Source organism: Hemitrygon akajei, chromosome 18 (assembly GCF_048418815.1).
Source record: "Hemitrygon akajei chromosome 18, sHemAka1.3, whole genome shotgun sequence".
Classification (NCBI taxonomy): Eukaryota; Metazoa; Chordata; class Chondrichthyes; order Myliobatiformes; family Dasyatidae; genus Hemitrygon; species Hemitrygon akajei.
Genome location: NC_133141.1, coordinates 38357947 through 38371981, shown reverse-complemented (window position 1 = coordinate 38371981; position 14035 = coordinate 38357947). Strand labels below are relative to the sequence as shown.

At 40.6% G+C, this 14035-nt stretch overlaps 1 protein-coding gene across 6 annotated transcripts in view; it reads left to right on the top strand.

Annotated features, from left to right (window-relative positions):
* Positions 1-14035, top strand: part of raraa (retinoic acid receptor, alpha a) — a 397838-nt gene that overhangs the window by 154416 nt on the left and 229387 nt on the right. Inside the window, exon 1 of one of the 6 annotated variants that reach the window (XM_073071423.1) lies at positions 8659-8797. The exons of 4 other annotated variants lie outside the window; for them this stretch is intronic. The gene's annotated coding sequence lies outside the window, so the exon portion shown is untranslated. Of the gene's footprint in view, positions 1-8658; positions 8798-14035 lie in introns of those variants that run through there. One more of the 6 variants, XM_073071429.1, reaches the window with a different exon arrangement.

Genomic DNA, 14035 nt, shown 5'->3' with positions numbered 1-14035 from the left:
CTTCCCAAGTCTCAATTAATCATGGAAACCATATGGAGTTGCAGCCACTGTTTGTAACATCAGTAAAGTAAAGCTGACACTTCCACTCTGGATCATTAAGCTCGGCTGCTAGTCTCAATGTTAGGCCAAAATCTTGCGTAAAATCAGAGAACAAAAGGTCTATTTTTACTAATTTAGGGGAAAAAAGAATCTGGTGAAGAGTTTAATTCTTCCAGTGTAAATTTAACCCGGATTTATGTCATGTGATATTAAGCAAAGACTGTCACACTTATACTGTATTTAATTGATAAAAAACAACTTTCATTGTCTCTTTGCAAATCTTCAGAAGAACCCTCAGCCTAGACTGATTTCATTCAACAGTGTTGTAATATCAATAACACGTCTATGGAACAGTTAACTATTAGTGGGCATAAATGTAAACAGAGGTGGGAAAGCATTAAGCCAGATTTTAATTAATTAGATTCATGCTTTGCTTTTAAAGTTGAGGTGGATAGGGTGAACTCTGAGGCTCATGATATCTCCTTTCTTTAAATTGATCATTGTAGACATAATCTTCTGCCCCATCCTGGTGGGGAATTCCATGTTTTGAGGGCAGGATTTTGGGTTGCTTGAGGATAATGTGGTTACTTGAAGCACCAGCAGTCAGGTGAAGGTTCAGCAGTATGATTGTGAAAGCTTCCTGGTCAAAGGTGGGGCAGGGGGAGGGGTGGTGGTAATGGTGATGGTACTCAGGTTACAGCAGATTTTAGCTTTCGTTGTGTAGCCTGGAGGATTAGGTTAATATTGTAAACGGGGGCCTAATGACATCATTGAAGCATGACAGGCATATTCAAAGCAGATCTCTGCTTGCCAAGGGTTGTGCTACATGCCTGCTCAAAGAAACAAATTAATATTATAATCTCTGGAAAGACAGCAGAATGAAGAGGGTGATAAATAAAAATATTTTAACTGCCTGCTTTTGTGCAGAGTTAAAGTTGCACCTTTGGTGAATGAATGTACTATTCATCATTACACTACATCAAAGATACTAAATGTGAACTGTTGTTGGTATTAAGCCAAAGAGCAGAAAGTCCCAGCTTTGTTTCTTAGTCTGTTTTGTACGAGCATTACTCCATTAAGGCAACAATGCTGGAGCTGTGATGCGTCTCAGCATTTCTTGGCTGGAGAGTGAAGTGAAGTCAACCAACGGTCCTGTTCATAATTGTTACCAAGAGCTTGGTGCTGAAAAATATGCATGTGAGGGATTAGTGGCCTTGGTGGTGACATCACCTGCAGTCGATTGGCTTGTTGACCTTCACTGGCCAGGGTGACATGTGAAAAATCTACTTTGGGGCAAGGGGCCAGAGGCTTGCCAGTGTTCTCAGCCCTTTCGGGGGAGATGAGGAGAAAATTTTATATAATAAAAATGCAGAACTGTCTGGGCGCTAGTGAAATATTCATGAACCCAGAAGATCAACAGTATGATGGTGATAAATCTGTTTGCCATCTCTTGATGGCCAGTCAGAGCAGCAATAGTAAAGGTCAGTCGAGCAGGTCACTGTCCTTTCTTGGTCCAGATAGTCTATAGTCCACAGTGATCAAAGGAATGCACACACCCAATTTCTGTTTTGCAAGCTATGGAGGATTTTGCAAACAAAAACTGTTATTTTTGTGCCGTGACAATTCTTACAAATTGTTAATTTGATTATAAAGCACTTGAAGATGTGCTGAAAATTGGTTTATAAATCCAAGCACAAAATGCAGGAGGAACTCAGCAGGCCAGGCAGCATCTATGGAAAAGAGTACAGTCGATGTTTCAGGCTGAAACCCTTCAGCAGGACTGTATTTTTTTTTGTAATTTATTTTTTTATTGAAGTTCATCATCAAACAAACATTTCCATAAGATGTATTTCAGACATTGTACATATATATCACAAACCTCCACAAAGCATTTGTCTGAGGTATACACTTATAGAAAAGAGTGGAGAGAAAAAACAAGCAAAAGGAAAGAACTATGTACAAGTAGGGAGTGATCTTTTTTTTTACAACAGATTCATTGATTTGTGAGAATAAATTTTCATAGATGCTGCCTGGCCTGCTGAGTTCCTCCAGCATTTTGTGTGGGTTGCTTTGGATTTCCAGCATCTGCAGATTTTCTCTTGTTTGTTATAAATGTAAATCTCTTTTACTTAGCACCAGAACACTTATTTGTTAATTTATCATTGCCCAGTAAATCAAGTTTTGGCTAAAATGGCATTTGCCCAAAATTTGTTGATGAATGGAGCTAAAGATAATAAATACAAATGATCATATATTTGGCTTAAGTGAAATTTTTCTTTTGTAATTTATTGTACACTGGAAATTAACAAATTTTAATATATCTGTAATATTGGATATTTGTTTAAGATAAAATGTGAATTTTCTTTACGTGGTAACACATTTTATGTGCCGTGGTTATCTCTAACTGTAATGTTGTTTTCCTTTGTATAGTGATCTTGTCCATGAAGCTGTGTTGAAGGCAGTAGTGCATTCCCACACAGCTGCTGTTTTGGACAACAAGCAGAATGGTGTAATTTTTATAGTTGAGAAAGTTCACTCCAAGTGAATTTCATAATTCTCATTCTGACGCAATGTTCTTTTAAAAACTACCTAAAGTGTTGTTTTAGCCAAAACTTGATTTCAACTTTCCTCACCAATATGTTTTGTGCTTACTGTGGCTGCATTTCATTCAGGATTCTTATCCATAAGACCATAAGATGCAGGGGCAAAAGTAGGCCATTCAGCCCATCGAGTCTGCTCTGCCATTCAATCACGGGCTGATCCAATTCTTCCCGTCATCCCAACTCCTCTGCCTTCTCGCCATACCCTTTGATGCCTTGGCCAATCAAGAACCAATCTATCTCTGCCTTAAATGCACCCAGTGACCTTGGCCTCCATAGCCACTCGTGGCAACAAATTCCACAGATTCACCACCCTCTGACTGAAGTAATTTCTCTGCATCTCTGTTCTAAATGGATGTCCTTCAACCCTGAAGACGTGCCCTCTTGTCCTCGACTCCTCTACCATGGGAAATAACTCTGCCATATCTAATCTGTTGAGGCTTTTTGACATTTGGGATGTTTCTATGAGATCCCCCCCCCCCCCCATTCTCCTGAACTCCAGGGAATACAGCCCAAGAGCTGCCAGACGTTCCTCATACGGTAACACTTCCATTCCTGGAATCATTCTTGTGAATCTTCTCTAAACCCTCTCCAATGTCGGGATATCCTTTCTAAAATAAGGAGCCCAAAACTGCACACAATACTCCAAGTGTGGTCTCACGAGTTCCTTACAGAGCCTCAACATCACATCCCTGCTCTGAGATCCTATACCTCCGGAAATGAATGCCAACATTGCATTTGCCTTCTTCACCACGGACTCAACCTGGAGGGTAACCTTTAGGGTACCCTGCACAAGGACTCCTAAGTCCCTTTGCATCCCTGCATTTTGAATTCTCTCCCCATCTAAATAATAGTCTGCCCGTTTACTTACATTTACGGTAAGTGCATGACCATACGCTTTGCAACATTGTATTTTATTTGCCACTTCTTTGCCCATTCCCCTAAACTGTCCTATCTCTAACTATTAAAAGAAAGCTCTGCCTTTATATTGGTATTGGTTTATTATTGTCACATGTATGAAGGGCATTGTCACATGTGGAGGGCTGTCAGAGGTTACAGCGGTACATTGATAGGATGCAAAACTGGACTGAGAACTGGCAAAGATGGAGTTCAACCCAGATAAATGTGAGGTGGTTCATTTTGATAGGTCAAATATGATGGCAGAATATCGTATTAATGGTAAGACTCTTGGCAGTGTGGAGGATCAGAGAGATCTTGGGGTCCGAGTCCTTAGGACGCTCAAAGCAGCTGCACAGGTTGACTCTGTGGTTAAGAAGGCATACGGCGCATTGGCCTTCATTGATTGTTGGATTGAGTTTAGGAGCTGAGAGGTAATGTTGCAGCTATATAGGATCCTGGTCAGACCCCACATGGAGTACTGTGCTCAGTTCTGGTCGCCTCACTATGGGAAGGATGTGGAAACCATAGAAAGGGTGCAGAGGATATTTATAAGGATGTTGCCTGGTTTGGGGAGCATGCCTTATGAGAATAGGTTGAGTGAACTCGGCCTTTTCTTCTTGGAGCAACGGAGGATGAGAGGTGACCTGATAGAGGTGTACAAGACGATGAGAGGCATTGATCGTGTGGATAGTCAGAGGCTTTTCCCCCAGGGCTGAAATGGCTAGCACGAGAGGGCACAGTTTTAAGGTGCTTGGAAGTAGGTACAGAGGAGATGTCAGGGGTAAGTTTTTTACACAGAGAGTGGCGAGTGTGTGGAATGGGCTGCCGGCAACGGTGGTGGAGGCGGTGGATATGATAGGGTCTTTTAAAAGACTGCTGGATAGATACCTTGAGCTTAGAAAAATAGAGTGCTGTGGGTAACCCTAGGTAATTTCTAAGGTAAGGACATGTTCAGCACAGCTTTGTGGGCCAAAGGGCCTGTATTATGCTGTAGGTTTCTATGTACGAAGATACAGCAAAAAGCTTATCTTGCATACTTTTTATACAGATCAAGCCATTACACCGTGCATTGAGCTAGAATAAGGTAAAACAATAATGATGCAGAATAAAGTGTAAAAGCTGCTAGAAAAACTACAGTGAGGTAGATCATAAAGTGCAAGATCATTATGAAGTAGATTGTGAGGCTAAGAGTCCATCTTATTGTACAAGAGGTCTTGATAAGTGGGATATAAGCTGTCCTTGAGCCTGTTGGTATCTCCTGCCAATGAGAGAGGGGAGAAGAGAGAATATTTGGGGTGGGTGAGGTTTTTGATCATGCTGGCTGCTGTAATGAGGCAGCATAAAAGTGTAGACAGAGTCCGTTGAGGCTGTTTCCTGTGATGTGCTGAGCTGTGTCCACAACTCTCTGTGGTTTCATATGGTCATGTGCAGAGCAGTTGCCAGTCCAAGCTGTTACGTATCCAGACATTGATTACAAATTGGTAAGAGTCGATGGGGACATATCAAATTTCTTTAGCCTCTTGAGGAAGTAGAAGTGTTGCTGAGCTTTCTTGGCTGTAACATCATTGTGGTTAGACCAGTCCAGACTGTGGGTGATGTTCACACCAAGGAACTTGAAGCTCTCTAACCTTCTCAGCCTCAACACCACTGATGTGACAGGAGAATGTGTGTCAGCTCTCTTTCTGAAGTCAGTGACCAGCTGTTCTAGTTTGTTGACTTGGGGGGGGGGGGGGGGGGTGGAGTTGTTGTCATGAAACCTAATCACTAAGCTCTCTCCTGTACTCTGATTTGTTATTTGAGATATGGCCTACTACGATGGTATCATCTGCAAATTTGTAGATAGAGGAGAATTTGGCCACACAATCCCTGAGTGTACAGGGAGTAGAGTAAGGGACTGAGGATACAATATGGTGGACTGCCAGTGTTTAGAATCGTGGTGGAGGTGTTGCTGCTGGTCCTTGCTGACTGCAATCTGTTGGTCAGGAAGTCAAGCATCCAGTTGCAGAGGGTGATGTTGATTCCCAGGGGTCCAGAGTTTGGTGATGAATAGCATGTTTCTCAACTCTTTTAGGTCAACTCAATCCACTTTGTAGTCAGTAATGTATCTTTGTAGAAACAGCAACTAGTACAATTAATACAGCTAGAGAGCATGACAGCATATAACCAGACCTTTCAGCTCATCCAGTCCTTGTTACCCCGCCTAGCCCCATCGACATGCAGATGGACCATTGCCCTCCATACTCCACTCATCAATGTACTTATCCAAATTTCTCTTGAGTGTTGAAATCAAATCTGCATTCTGATCCTGATTCTGACCACTTCTACTGGCAGTTCGTTCCACACTCATGCCACCCTCTGAGTGAGGAGGTACCCCTTAAATATATCACCTTTCACCCTTAGCCTATGACCTCTAGTTCTGGTCTCACCCAAACTCAGTGAAAAAAACCTGCTTGCATTTACCCTATCTATATCATAATTTTACAGCGCTCTATCAAATCTCTACTCATTCTTCTACATTTCAAGGAATAAAGTCCTAACCTATTCAACCTTTCCCAGTACCTCGGGTCCTCAAGTCCCAGCAATGTCCTGAGAAACTCAAAGCAAAGAGCAATGTGATATTATCCAAGTTGGACCTTCCTTTGAAGCTTCTCCTGAAAGGGGAATCAGGCTGGACTTTTGAGCTCAAATTTCCAGACAGGGATTTGAACTCTAAAGCTAAATTAAAAATTAAAGAGGTGAGAAGACACAGTAAATCAGGCCACATCTGAGTAAGAGCAGCAGAGTTTGGGTTTCAGTGACCCAAGAATTTCCAGTGTTTTCTGTTACTTTTTATTTCCAGCATCTGCAGGTTTTTGCATGAACCTAAAAACTTTTGAATCAACACTGAAAGTGCTACTCGCTGACCCACACTCTGAAGATACATTGCAGGTCACAATAGATATTTGTTGCTAAACAAGTTACAACAAATACGTAGACTCAGTCAGCCTACTTCATTACTTATCCTCCACAAAATGGGAAGGAGATGGCATTGTTGCAAAAAAAACCGCTTACATCAATCAACAGGAAGTGATCTACAAGGTTATTTTGCAAATTCTTACATTTAGTGTTTATTCAAAAGGAAATTGTTGCTTCATAACAATTGAGTTGAAGCTTGTGGCATTAAAAATATGAATTTTCCAAAATAAGCAACTTTAGAAAATACATTGTACCTAAATTGTTTTATCATATTCTAAAAAGCTCAGAGCCCTGTGAGTGAGTTGAGACATTTCCCCCTTCCACTCTCGCCCTCACCACCTCCCCTCTACCCCCTCTCCCCTCCCCTCTCCTTCCCTCCCCCTCCTCCCTACCTTTCACCTCTCTTTCCATAATTTTCATATAATATTGTCCAATGGTAGTTGTGCCTTCAAGTAGGATTTTTCACCAATAAATCAAAAGAAAGTTTTCATTTTCTTATATTACCACAACACCAATGTCGGTCTAGGGGCAATTGTAGGATGGAAAAAAGTCCTTAAAAAGTGTTTCACACTTGTAACAATGAATCTTAAACTAAAGAAGATGTTATCATGGACAAAAAAGGTAGTGTTTAATAAAGACTAGAAAATGTTAAGAGAGGTGAAGCAGGAGTTGAGAGAAGGGATTCCAGAGATTGGGTACCGGAATGGATTGAGGACAGCTGTCAATAAACCAAATAAGTGGCAAAATAGCAAGTTAGTGTTCATTGACCATTAAGAAATTTGATGGCGGAAGAGAGGAAACTGTACCACCTCAATGATGGGAGTAATGAGAAGAAGGCATATCCTGGATGCTGAGGGTCCTTAATGACAGATAATAATAAAGCAATAATGAAGTAGTATATTAGTTCAGTTTATGGAAATGAGGTTCGTGAAGATTGGAAAGTGAGCTATTTTCGCTCTGCAAGATTACCCTAATTTTCGGCCTTGGCAGGAAACGTGCACACTGTTATTTGGGTAGTCCTCACCAAGTCTGTAGCCCTTGAATTTGGAAAATATTCAAGTTTAAGTTCAAATTTTATTGTCATTCAACCATGCATGAATACAGCCAAATGAAGTAGCGTTACTTTGCAGCCAAGTTGCAAAACACAGTGCCAATAATCATACACAGTACAAGGCACATATATCACATATAAGATAGCAGTAAACATACAGTCACACCAAAAAATATAGTTCAAGTCCCTGAGTCCATAAATGTTGCAGCAGTCTGCAGTTGAACACAATACATCTTGTCTTCTGCTAAGTGAACACTGGAGGGCAGCACCGACTCCAGCTTGGCATTGTGCCACACTGCCTCTGGCACTCCGGTGGTGCGCGCTGTTTCTGACGCCTCTCTCCTGGGCAGCTGCAAAACAGGTGACACTGCGGTTTGAGGCCTAGTCCTCACTACGACCAAGGCCACACAGCTCCCCCGCCTTCCACCCACACCATAAGCCAGTAAAGCAGTGAATCAGACTTGCAGCATTCTACATTACCAATATCCAACAGTGTCTTAGGATGACAAGAAAAACATCTAGAGACGACCACTCGCTGTTAGACCGCACGTCACCTTCGCTCACCGACTTCTCTCCGTCGCAGGCAGCATCACGGTCTGCACCAAGTCCAGCTCCTTCAGTTTCTCTACCTTCGAGCAACTTGCTGATGGGGTAGAGCTGCAGTAATTTCAGTTCTTAATGTCCAGCAGGGTCTTGCGATCATAAAAAAATGTTTTAAAAAAAGACAATAAGACCTTTGGTTGGCCCTGTAGAGGCTGAACGTGCCACCATCTTACTGGAGAGCATGTTTTAATTCTGCCATTTAGTTCTCATGAAAAATTTACCAGAACATCCTTTCTAAAGTTTTGATTTTTTTAAAAAAAGTTGAGTGGATTTTAAAAGCCATATTGAATAGTTGGTACACTAAGTGTTAACTGACTGTGCAGTGGAGCTGCTTTTTGTATGTAAATCGTGGGTGTTGACGTTAAGGCTGACAACGCATCTCAATTATCACATGGACAGTAAGCATGATGACTGTGTAATGAGTGCGGTGAGTCACCCTATTTCCATTTCTTGCTTGAAAGGGGTGGGGAATTCCTGTGAGTGTATAAATGAGCTTGCTTTAAAGAGCAACTTATTCTGGTCCTGCCTGAACTCTTTTGTCTGCAGTCACTGGAATTTAAGCTCATTTGATATCAACCAATTCAGTGCCGCAGTGGACAGAATTTGGATTGACCTTCCAGCATTATTGTTCTGGATAAATACAAGCCAAGTGAGTAAATACTGTTGTGTTATTCAATCCTAAACTTGAACACAGAAAGTTCTCACGAGAGTACGGTAATGGAGAACACTGGTGCCTCATGAAATGTGGTGCAACTAGAGAAAAGGAAAGGAAACTGACAAGCAACATACACGTTGATCTTGATGCCCTGCTTGTGTGTTTTTGGCATCTTATTCCACCCCTTCCTGAATTAATTATGTTGCTGCATGTGGAAGGTAGAATTTAAAGTTTATAAATATGCTCTGTTTGTGCATGAGGACTATTATCTTGAGAGAGTTATATTTAAGATAATGACAGGTCTAAGAGGGAATGTGTGTTTAAGCAATCTTCTGATTGCATTCCTAAACACACTGTTGACAGTTTTTGGTGCAAATTTACTCTTTAAAGAAGATTTGGATGTGTTGTGAAATATTTAGAATTATTTATATTTTTATGTGGTTGAAGGTGTGGTTTTTTGTTCTACTTCATTTTTTCCTCAATTATTTTCAGCCATTTTATCAGTTCACCAGCTGTAAAATTGGCAGTAAGCAAAAAACGTATTCCCAATGACCCACAAAAGCTTCTCTGGAACCAGAAAGTGGAAGGTTATTTTTTAAAATAACTTTGGGATGAATGTACTGTACATGCGCTGAACACAGAACTTTGGATTCATCCTAAATTCTCACTGCATGTTTAATTATGGCTTCTGGCCAATGAGTCTTTGATGATGATGGGGGTGCATTTGTACAGTCATGTGGTTGGAAAACTCATATTTCAAGCTCTCATTTGCAAACTTGAGCATTTAGTCCAGCTGTGGCCAGTGTTTCAAACTTAGTGTTTGCTAAATTATCAAAACAGTTGTTTTGATCACAAGCAACACACACAAAATGCTGGAGGAACTCGGCAGGCTAAGCAGCATCTATGGAAAAGAGTGAACAGTCGACGTTTCAGGCCGAAACCTTTCATCAGGACTGGGGGGAGATAAGATGATCTAGTTATGTTGCATTGCCATTTGTGGTACTTAGTTGTGCATTCATTGGTTCCCGTGTTTCTTTGTAAAGTAAGTAATTGGCACTAAATTATTTTGGAAAAAGCTGAGTTTGTAGAAGATGCTAGGTAAACACATGGCTTTCAGTACTTCAGCCATAATAACTTGACAGCGACTGAATGTTCTGCAGCATGCGATTCACCTTCTGATTCTCCAAAGCCTTTCCACCATCTGCAAGAAGCAAGTACTGCTAAGGAATGTTTTCCACACTTGGCTGAGTGCGGTGCTAACAACTTTAAGCATGATGATATTCACAACAAAGATGCCTGCTTAATTAGTTACCCTATTTTTACCAACTTAAGTAATCACTCCCTCCAACAATAAGTCTCATGAAAGAAAATGCAAGTCAGTGCTACAGTTCAGGTGCAATGAACATTATGTTCTTTCCGCATTGCAAATAAAAGTTTATTTTGAATGTTCAGACAAATTTCACTAACCAGACGGTATCTTATTGAATGAGATTTAATAAGATGTTCAGGAAAATTAAATTGAGGGTAATGGCTATCGCTAAATGAATTACAAGGTAATAATCCATCAGAAGAATTCAGAGTATGTCGTCCATTACTGTCTGCTTAAAGCTATACATTGTCTTGTTAAAATTAATATTTAATTGAAGATAAACTTACAATAAATAGCATTACGGGTGTATTTTCTTTCAGTCTGTGAGGAAAGAAAGTGCTATCATAGAGCAAGGAGACTTGGTGTACTCTTGCAGACTTGGTTTTATTGTATAAAACAATGATGCATAACATCTGGTCTGCAGGGCAGATTCGACCCATGGGAGGTTTCCACAGCTCAATAATTGGTGAGCTGCTTGTGCTTGCTGCTTTTTTTTGCATGTTTCTACCTGCATTGACATCTTGGTCTCTGAAGTCGCTCCTAACCACAGAGGTTCTGTGGAGCACAGTGTTTTCCTGTAGTAAACCTGAAGCTCTGCCTCCAGTAGTGGTTTTGTTGCTGGTTGTAAATGTCCCAAGACATTGAAACGTCAAAGTACTTGGAATATTAATTTAGTAATTACTAAAAACAGTTAAAATAACTTTTAAAAACATAGTTATTAAGCATTTAAAATACTAAAAAAAATTCTAAGTGCTCATGCCAATATTCTTGACTTTGACTTTTGAAGTGCAATAAAATAAACTCCTTTCATATACATGTAAATTGTGAGAAACTTGCCCTTTGTTCTGGCCATTCTTCACTGAAATAAATGGAGTGTCTGAACCTGTACTAGCTCTAATCTGGTGCCGGTTCAGTGTGCTAATTTCCCGGTTTAAATGTTCAGAAATGCAGTAGATTGAAGGAAGTCACTGTTGAGTTTTGGTCAGGGTGACAACGTAAAAAGGCTCACAGGAAGTTGGGACTTTCCCTTGAATAGTCCTCAAAGTTGATAAGATTGCAAGTCTGGCCCACCATCCCCGAGCAAAGATACAAGCAGCACTGAGCTAAAGAATCCAGGCTACTTTAATGCAGTTGAAAACCAGGTGAAGAGTTATTTTGAACTGACTTTTGGAAGCCAACTCTAAAAGATGAACTCTTGATCTCCCAACCTCTCTCACTGCGGCACTTGTCCTTTGCTTTCCTGAACTATATTTTCTCTGTAACTGTCACACTATAGCTTCCATTCTGTGTTCTCTGTTACTAACTTGATTACATTTGTGTATGGATTGATCTGTCTGGATAGCATGCAAACAAAAACCTTTTCACTGTATTCCAATTCCAATTTCAAATGGGCATCTTGGCTGATAATGGAAAATATACTCCATAGTAGAAATCGTGTGTTTAACAAGCTTTTGTACAGCCTTTGTACTAATCAAGTTGAGGAATGTTATTGTTGGAGAATGTTATACTTCTGAGTTTCAGCGCTTGGTTATCAACATTAAGCATTCTGGGTGGGGTATAATGACCATATGCAGAGTGCAGCGTTGTTTATCTGGGCAATATAATACACCTTCAACTTAATAAGGGCGTTCTCTATTGGTCCAATGTTTGGCCGACTTTAGAAACCGCAGAGCAACATTGTCTCTTGTTACCATGGAATATCTAAATATGGGCAACTTTATGGATGTGAACAATTTTAATTGTTGTAGGAATTCTAAATAGTTTCACTTAGGCATACTGAATGTCCTGCAGCCTGGCGGCAGGTAGCATAACGGTTAGCATAATACTATTACAGCACCACTGATCGGCATTCAAAACCTGCCCAATGCCTGTAAGGAGTTTTACATTCTCCCCGTGACCAAGTGGGTTTCCTCCGGATGCTCCGGTTTCCTTCCACAGTCCAAATACATGGTTAGGGTTAGTGAGTTGTAGGCATGTTATGTGGACGCCAGGAGCATGGCGACATGTGCGGGCTGCCCAGTGCAATCCTAGCTGATTTGATTTGACATAAACGATGCATCTCACGTTGTGTTTTGATGTACATGTGACAAATAAAGCTAATCTAATCTAATTAGAATTAAAGTCTGATCAAAAAGAGAGGTTTTAAGGTGGAAAGAGAGGTTTCTGGGGAGGATTTCCGTACAGGGTTATGGCAGCTGGTAGCAGGTGTGTCATTAGTGGAGGATAATCAAGGAAGACAGAATTAGGGGAAGTAGATGTATTTGTGACATTTACAAGCTGAAAGATGGGAAGTGGTAAGGCCCTAGAGAGAATTGAAAACAAGTGTGGTAATTTTTTTTTTAAAAAAAGCAGCATTGGTGAACTGGAAGTCCATGAAAACAAAGTGAAGATGGTTAGATGAATCTTGATTCAGATTAGAATAATGAGCAACGAAGGTTTGGATTCGGAGTTTAGAATGTGGGATGTTACCAGGCAAACTTAGAGGTAATGCAGGTGTCTGCAATACATGTGTTGAAGAATTGGTAGACTAAGGCAATGTTACAAAGGTGGACACGAGTACCCTTAGTCCATGAAGCAAAAATTGCTAAAATTGAGGATGAGTATGAAACCAAAAGTTGTGAAAAGAAGCCAAAGAGAGGTACTGAATCATTTGCTGGAGATGGTATTAACAATAGTTTTGGTTTATTTAGCTCAAAGAAATACCTACTTAATTGTCATTACATGTCATGACATAGAAACTTTGGAAGGGTCAAAAGAAGTGGCATGGCGGACATTACATTTTATGAACAGAAACTGATTCTTGGCTTCTGAATGGTAATGTTGAGATGGGATGCAAGCATTGATTCGTGGGGGACATCAGAATCACATTTTGACTTGGGTGGTGTGAAATGTGTTGTTTTGCGAAGACAATCAATTACTATAAATTAAATAAACACTGCAAAAAAACAGATAACAAGATAGTGTTCCTGAACAGTTCGGAAATTTGATGGGGGGATGAGGCTGATTCTGAATCATTGAGTGTGAGTCTTAAGGTTCCTGTACGTTCTCCCAAATGTGAGTAAGAAGAAGAGGGTTCTTAGTGATCGATGCACTCTTCTTGAGTCACTGTCCGTTGATGATGTCCCAGATGTTGGGGAGGGTTGTGCCATGATGGAATTGGCTGTGTCTACAACCCTCTGCATCCTCTTGTGGTCCAGTGCATTGGATCCATCATGCACGGCTGTAATCCAACCAGTCAGAATGCTCTCCACCGTACATCTGTAGAAATTTGTTCTTTGAACTACAATCTCCTCAACTCCTAAACGAATAGGTAACTGTGGGAGTGAGAAAAGAAGCTATTAAAAGTAAGTCTACTGCAACCACTGAACAGGTAAGAATGAAACCAATGAGTGCAGTGTTCAACTATTCAAAGGCTGCTGACAGTTCAAAGTATGTTTGTGATCAAAGTATATACCATATACAACGCTTAGATTCATTTTCTTGTGAGCATTCTCAGAAAGTCCAAGAAGCGCAATAGAATCAATGAAAAACCGCACCCAACAGGATGAACAAACAACAAATGTGCAAAAGACAACAAACTGCAAATACAAAAGAAAAAAAAAACAGTAAATATTGAAAGCATGAGATGGAGTCCTTCAAAGTGGGTACATAGGTTCTGGCAATAATTGCTCCTGAACCTGGTGGTGTGGGTCCTAAGGCTTATTGACCTTCTTCCTGATGACAGTAGCGAGAAGAGAGCATAGCTTGGAAGATAGGGCGTCCTTGATGATGGGTTCTGCTTTCTTGTGACATTGCTCCGTGTAGATGTGCTCAATGGTGGGGAGGGCTTTACCTGTGATGGACTTAACGTATCCATTACTTTT